Genomic DNA, 8,282 nt, shown 5'->3' on the forward strand with positions numbered 1-8,282 from the left:
TTCAGCGTACTACTGTACAAAATTCCGCCAACACACTTTAGACTCAATAATAATTATTATTATTATGGATGGATCCATTTCTTCTTGGTTTAGAATAGCTCTACGCAGATGTCTCTACTTCTACGTGGAGTGGACTGCAGATACGGATAGTAATGGCCTTGTTTGGATAGCACATTTTTTTTTAAAAAAAAAATATTTTGCTTTTATCATAAATACATTTTTTAATTCATCTTTTTATATTTTCAAGCACTTTTTTATCTCAAATACATTGCATTACAAAAAGTGCTACAGTAATTATTCCAAACAAAATGCTGCTAACTTTTTTGTCCTTGAATTCGGATATTTTAGCTCAGCTCAAAGCATTTAAAAGGAACACATGCATTAATTCAATTCTGATAGTTAGTAATTAGTTTATTATTCACAAAATTATCATAAATCGCAGCAGAAAAAAAAAAAAGAGGAAAAGAGCCCCCTAGAAAACAATTTAGGGTTGTATGAATGAAAGGCCAACTTAGAGTGGGAAAACGGAGAAATAGCACGGAAGTTAGAAACACATCAAGAGGATGATTCGTCCGCCGCTTGCCACCCCTTGACATGCCAAAGTTCACTATTACCACTACCATCACTTGCCGCTACTTTTCTCTTTCTAATGATTCCAACTTTGATGCATTCATGCTTAAACAATAATAATAATGACTTGCGAGGATCAATAATTGAGCAACAATTGTGCGACAGGCAAGGCAAAGAGGTGATATATTCACAGTAGCAGTATCTAACATTACATTATTATCATCGTGGGTTTTTTATTCACTCCCTAAGCATTTAAAAAATGGCTGTCTGGGGGATGTCAGGCAAATCTTCAGTAAAAGGCTAATTTGCAGTCTTAGGTATTTGATTGGATGTCCACGAATTGTTACGGAGTACTACAATTTATCCATTTTGTGGTAGACCATACTGACTGTCCCCCACTCCAGACCTCCAAATATCAAATTTTGCTGCCTCTGCCTTTCGTGGTACTACTGTTACTGTGCTAACTTATTATTATTGTTTGCCATACTTACACCTGACATTGTAGGCCACGAACTAAAAAATTGTTTCAACAATTAACGCAAACATCATTTTTCGATCAACTTTAAAATGCTACCTAAGAGCATCCAAACATGTTTTTTTTTTCTCTTTCTTTTTTAGTCAACTTTTTCGACTTCAAATCAAAGTGAACAAAATTAGAAACACATAATATAACAGTGCTACAAAATTAACTTTGGCTTAAAAGAAATACCAGTGATACATTATTATTATTATTATTATCAGAAACAAGAATGAAAAGATATCAGAATGAGGCAGAGATGGCGATGGAGGGACAAGGGGCACAAAGGTGCAACCGTTTGTGCCGGTTGTGTGCATTTTTCACTGTGCGTAACTTTGATTACACACGATATAACTTTCTTTGCACACGACGTAACTTTAGAACAAATTTTTGTGAGTCCCACACACGGCGTGAAAATCAAGTTACAAGATGTGATCTGAGCCGCACAAATTTTTTTGAACAAATCATGGCCGTCAACTACCAGGAGATGGGCAGCATTTCCGGCGATGGAGATGGGCAGCATCCCATGAATGGTTTCACATTTTGTTGTTTGATGTGTAGGAAAGAGAAAAAAGAGGGAGGGGTTAGGGAGGTGGAAAGCAAAGTAGGTAGAAGGCAGGAGAGGATTTCAAAGAGTTATAATTAAGGGTGCCAGAATATGATTCATCAACAAGAAAGAATCCGGATCTTTGCTTAACTAGAAAGTTGATGTAAGGGGTAGTGTTTGGGACCCTACGCTAATCCCGGCGTGCTTAACAAGACCAGAGTGTCCGAATAATGGAATGATCGGCGTGATGCGGTGATTAGGATTAACTAGAACGTCGACTCGAAGTATACACAGATAATTCAACAACCAAATCATATACATTTACGTACCATGTAAGATATCAGCAATATAGTAAGAGAGAGATGGAGTAAGCCCTATGCTACGAAATCTTTATGATATATTACTGCTAACATAGCTCATAGGTGTCTACTATCCGACCAGTTATCTTCTGTCAGAAAGGTGTCTCATATGCACTCAGTTATAGTGCCCCCAGGATTATGCAAATATACATTACACACTACCATTAAGTTTGAAAATTGGATCAAACGTCATGATTATTTTACTGAATCATAACTCAAAACTGTAAAGTAGTTGTGGTTTTTGCATGACAATTTTGTTCGCCATCTTTGCACGCAGCTAGTGGGTACCCACGTCACAAATTGACGAGTTGGATAAAGGACGAACAAACCCCTTTGAACATATACGTGCAGCGTAAGGCGACCAACTACCTTCAGAGTAATTGGCTAACGAGGCTCTTTTTTAATGCAGATCAAGGGATTTGATTTATTAACTTGTATTTAGTTTTAAAGTTTTCTAAAAGTTTCATCAACGAGTGTAAAAGACATCTATTTGGGATGTATGTGCGCGCGTGCATACATATAATACATTGTGTACCATTATTTTAACAAAAAAATAAAGATTGAGAAAACAATTAAGTACTAGCTACATGAGTTTGGTACAAATTGATAAACTGTGTGATAAATGCCTTGGTTAATAATTTTATATCTCATTTTTCATATACATGTATATAGTAGGTGTGTATACATGACGACGAGTTGGTGGAATACAGGGGTGTGTTAATTAATACCTATTGAGCATCATCGGTTAGGCTAAAAAAAAAAAAAAAAAAAAAAATCCATACTATTTTATTACAACATGGCTTCATCCGTATTGATTCTAAAGAAACAATAATAAATAGAATGGAGAATATGCAGCGCACACAACATAACGGCAATTATTACAGTTCAATCATAAAGTTGGCTTGACATCATGGGGCACCCCGCACGTGTAACAGAGGAATACAAGTGTTGTCATCGCAAAAGATAATTTGAATACAATGATGAGGGCTTCTCTGCTTCGTTTTGTCCACCTTCCTCAGTGATGCTTGTAAGTGTATCAATTTCTATTCCCTTCCCGCCCCTTTCCACCCAAATTCGTATATTCTCGATTCGCATCGTTATTTTTGTTGATTTTTTTTTTTCCTTTTTCGGTCTTGGACCTGATGTACTCTTTTATGGGTGCAGAATAGGGTCTTTTTTTTATTCCCTTCTTCTTCTTTCTACTTGCAATATTTTCTTCGTGCATCAAATAATAGTAGTCTCAATGGTAGAACAGTGAGAGTGCAGAATAACTCGACAAAGTTGACTTCGATACAGAAAAATCATGGGCTGGCATAATTTTAAGTGCGTTAAAGATGGAACCAGCTCTGAGTTCAACTTTATTGGAGGTGTGATTGGGGATGCATTATATTATTTATTTGTTTGTTTTTATAAACAAAAGGTTTTGAATCCAATATTTACTACTTATAATATCTTTATCTTATCATTTAATCCAGCGATGATGCATTAATTTGATTACTCGAAAATCTAATCCAATCCTGAAATCTAATCCATAATATTAATAATCAAAGACAGACACACGAACTAACGAAACTTTTGGATTGCCTGAATTTCACGAGAAGAAAATCTCACGTGACTGTAGACCAACTGCATCATTTGTCCTAATGCAACTGGGTTAAATGGGATGGGAGAGACGGTAAATGGATAGAGCAGCCTGTAGGGGGAGGTAGACAAAAGTGGGAGCCACCAATGATTTGGTATTATGGGCATTGGATTCAGTGGGGGATGGATGACTGTAGAGCGTAGAAATTGGCCGTGATGGAGGAGAGAGGAGGCAAAAGAATTCCTTGTAATTTTTTTTTTAATTTTTTCGAGGGGATAAGGTTTCGTGATGTCCTTTATTAGTTCCTGTCTTTACGGCCAGCCGACCAACGTTGATTACAACAAGTCAGAAGAAGTTCAAATAATTTGCGTTTACCTGTGGATCCCACTTTTTACCTTGTTGGCAACTCTCCTCGCCAGAAATAGTACGTAAAAAGAGTTTTAAATTTACAACACGGTGTTTGTTTGGATTAACTTATTTTAGATAAAATAATTTATTTTATAAATTTCAATTACCATTTTATCTTTTTAATTATCTTTTCTATTTTACATACATCACGTCAGACAAAATATTATAGTAATTATCTCAAATAAATCATCCAAACTAATTTTTGTCCATCACGTCCGAGATTTACAGCCAGCCCCGTTGACTCACTTACGTCCATCATGACGTCTATGTATTCATCCTTTCCTTTTTCTACTGACCAATAAAGTGGATTTGAATTTTAATCCCTATCACTTCATCTCTTTCTTTTAGGCATCGATGCCAAAACTAATAATTTTTGTTTGGATTGTAAGTTATTTGAGATATTTTTACTGTAGCATTTTTTGTGATTTCGATGTATGTGAGATGAAAAGGTAATTGGAAAGGTAAAAATGTGTATTGGAAATTGTAATGATGATGTAAGCAAATATATTTGGGGAAATGAAGGGCAATCCAAACAAACAATGTCGTCGGACTCTACTAGAAGTTTTGAATTTAGCCCTTGCCTGTGTGTGTGTGTATATATATATATATATATATATAAAGAAGAAAAAGAAAAAGAGGTTTGTTCCTCGCTTGACAATTAGCACTTCAGTTTCCAAGTCAGACTTCAAAATTTTCGATTCACAGGTCAGAGCTAGGAATTGATCAGCCTGTGACTAGAAAAATGTGCTCTCTGTCAAGTAGACATGGGAATGGATCGATATGTGATGCATGGTACATACTTCCAGCAGCCTCCAACAAAAAGTCTAGTGAAAGCCAAGACTTGCTAATACAGACTAAGTGATAGCTTTATTTTAGTTAGTAGTAATTTTCTACAACTTCTCATCTGATTGCTGGTGTGTAATACACATCAGAAAGAAGAAAAGAAACGCTATAGATGTAGAGACACATAAGAAGATGTATACATAGTCTTTATTATTCAATGATGATGATTGATGAGCAATACCCAAAAGTTAGTATGATTTTATTATTGATTCTGCACAACCTATTGGAAATTTCCAAATTCCACATTTCATCCGCAAAATTCCATAAAATGGTGGTGTATTTAACAAAAAGGTAACAGCCGCCCCTCAGGGTGCAGCTCATCTGGTCGTGTCATCTATCTTTACATTATCGATCACGGTTCGACTCTCTCTGAATTAACGCGCTGGGCACCCTAAGAGGCGTGCTCTGCTCAGCTGCAGGGAATTAGTATGGATGATTTCAGTATACTCTTGTATCGAAAAAAAAAAAAGAAAAAAGAAAAAATAACAGCCCAAAAGAGACAAGGGTACGATTTGTCACTGGATTTGGACAAAAGGACCCGTCTTCCTAGTCAGAGAAAGCATGATAGAATTGAACTGCACATGAGTACTAGGCTACTAGCAGCTTTGAATTTTAATGAAACGGGAAAGAGAGCATTATCAAATGCACCGACTTTTACTAAAGCAAGGCCTTAGGGCGCCCCCACCCGCTAGACTTTTTGGTGGAGTCGATTAAGCCTTCAGAAGGGAAGCATCATTGCTTGCGTTTAAAAGTTAAAATGCAGGGAAAGCTTTGAGAGAGAGTTGAGAGCAAAGACTCGGACTGGGACAAACCCCAACCAACACCACCTCCCCAGTGTCCCCACCCAAGCAGCAAAACAAAAAGTCCCCCCCCACCCCCCCTTCCTCTCAAGTCTCCATTGGTAAAACTAGTACCTGATTTTCCTCATTTTTTTCCTCGCATTTAGATGGAGAGAGAGGTATAGAAGAAAAGGCATGTAGCCATGAAGCAAGTAGCAAGGACTAAGAAGGGGGTCCTACGGAAAACCAACTTGACAGGGGATCATGGCCAAATTTGACTTGGTGGTTGGGGGTAAGGGGCAGAAACAGTTGAAGGCTTTTGCCGGTTCTTTTATTTGTGTGGCACAAAGTTATGGCATATGGGTCCCCCAGTTGGACGCCCAAAGTAACAAGAAAATTGACAATTTTGCCTTCCAAAGGGTTCTCTCTCCACTATCTTTTACACGAAATGGAATCGGCTTATTGGTTGAATGATGTGTTAAAGTTCAATCAGGCAATCATTAATGGCTTAGACCTTCAAACATACCACCAAATGATTTTACAAATACTACCTCCATAGTTTAAGTACTACTGGTAACAATCAAAAGCATTTTGACCCGCAGAGGCTATCCACTAAGCATAATATTCTACTAATTACTGTGGGCTAAATTTGTCGGACAATTTAATTAAATATGCTCGTGAATATTTCCTTTAACTGGTTTTATGCTTGGAGGAACAATTTTTGAAGGATACTCTCCTCTGTTCAACTTGATCAAGATTACCTAACTTCTCGAAGAAGAACGTCAGTTTCTTAACCATGAAAAAAGCTTATGTGGTTATTATGGAGTCAAATTCCATTATTAAAAAAAAGGGAAAAAGTTTTTTTTTTTTTTTTAAAGTTTGATAATCAATAATATGTTATTGAACTTGCTTATTGAAAGGAAAAAAGTTCAAAAACTTTCAAAAATGTCATAAGTTGGGGTGTTGGCGTACGTAGAATGACCATCAAGCCTGACAAAAACAAGCCTTTCGTTTTTTTTTTAAAAAAAAAAAAAACCAAGCAATTCATTCTAAGCTTACATCCTCAGAACTAAGCAATTCGTTTTTTTTGATTTTCCTTTCCATTTATATTTTCTTTTTAGAACATGTAAGGAATGTCTTAATTGTTCATGCACTACAGATGCGACTGCGTCGGCGTCTGTGTGAAAAAATAATCAAAATAATAGCTTGCCTGGTTAGAAGTTTTCAAAACAACTCAAAATATTGTAAGAGATTTAGCATTTAGCTTTTATTTTATTTCTAAGTAAGTTTTATTTATTCTGGTGCATGTTTTTGTTATGTTATTCAGCAAAAATCCCATCAACCACGGTGAAGAAGAACGCTTTGGCAAGGATCTCCTATGGGTCCATTAGTTTAAAAGGCTCAGGAAAACAAAAGCCCAATAACCGTTGAATTGTATGATGCTTTGGGGTAGGAACAGAAAATTTGGGACTGGGCCTCACTGTCCACTGGGGAAGGCGCCCTGAGGTCAAATCTTCAAGCTGCAAATAATTGTCCAAATTGTTCATCTAGCCATCTCATCTTCGACTTTATCAGAATCACTGGTCTCACGCACTATGGAGGATAAGGCCGTGGACGGCTACAATAGCTGTAGACAACCTTTTCTTAAAGAGCGTCCATGGAAGTCAAGCCCAATAAAAAATCCCAGTTGAAATCCATGCCCAATTAGGCGGTACTAGTAAGTTTTATCAGCACACTCTTACACCGTCTCCAAAACTCAATTTAGCTGATAGGGATATTGGCTGGATGATCATGATGAGATCCCTGCTTCGACGACTTTCAAACCTTACCTTTTAATCTTTCCTCTCTCTTGTGAGGTTTGGAGTCTTCTATTAGATTTAAGAAGGGAAAGAATGAAGGAGAATTTAAACTCAACATTCAATGTGAAATTTAAATCTTTAAATTCTCGAATTGACTTAACGTGCATTTGATAAAATTAAGGTCTAAAAATTAAAATCTAAAATCTGAATCTATTAAATTATTAAATTGTTAAGTATTAAATCTAATTTATTTGAGTGCATGTCACATTTAGTGATAAATGAATTGTTTATCACTTAATTTTGGGAACAAGCTTTGCTTAAAAAGATTAGTGCAACTTAATTAATTCAAATGTTCAATTTTTTTCTTATCAAACGGTCTGAATGTATTAAGATCTGAATCTATTAAATTTAAGTGTTTAATTGGGTTATCAAATAGGGACTAAATTAGATATATTTGAGTGTATATCACATTCAATGATAAATATATATCGCTTATTTTTTGGAGTAAGTTTTGTCTAGAAAATTCAATGTCGTTTAATTAATTCAGATGTTCAATTTTATGTTGAATTTGTTTATCAAATAGGGCTTATTTTTCGCCAAATTATAATGGAATATATTACAGCTATAAAATTGTTAAATAACTGGAGTAACTCCTCCTATATCTTCCTTGGATAATCTAGCTAAACAAATGGGGAAGGATTCCTTTTACATGATTTCACTAAGCAAGTTCAGGGCAAACTTTGTCAAATTGTAACTAAAATAGTTATCTTTCCTTTTAATAACAGAGAAGTAGCATTTACAGAAACTTTGTTTAAGTTCCCTAATATCTTCTAGGAATGCACCAATCTTCTGATCATTTGTACTCTCGTCCTTGGTCT

Source organism: Coffea eugenioides, chromosome 7 (genome assembly GCF_003713205.1).
Source record: "Coffea eugenioides isolate CCC68of chromosome 7, Ceug_1.0, whole genome shotgun sequence".
Lineage (NCBI taxonomy): Eukaryota > Viridiplantae > Streptophyta > Magnoliopsida > Gentianales > Rubiaceae > Coffea > Coffea eugenioides.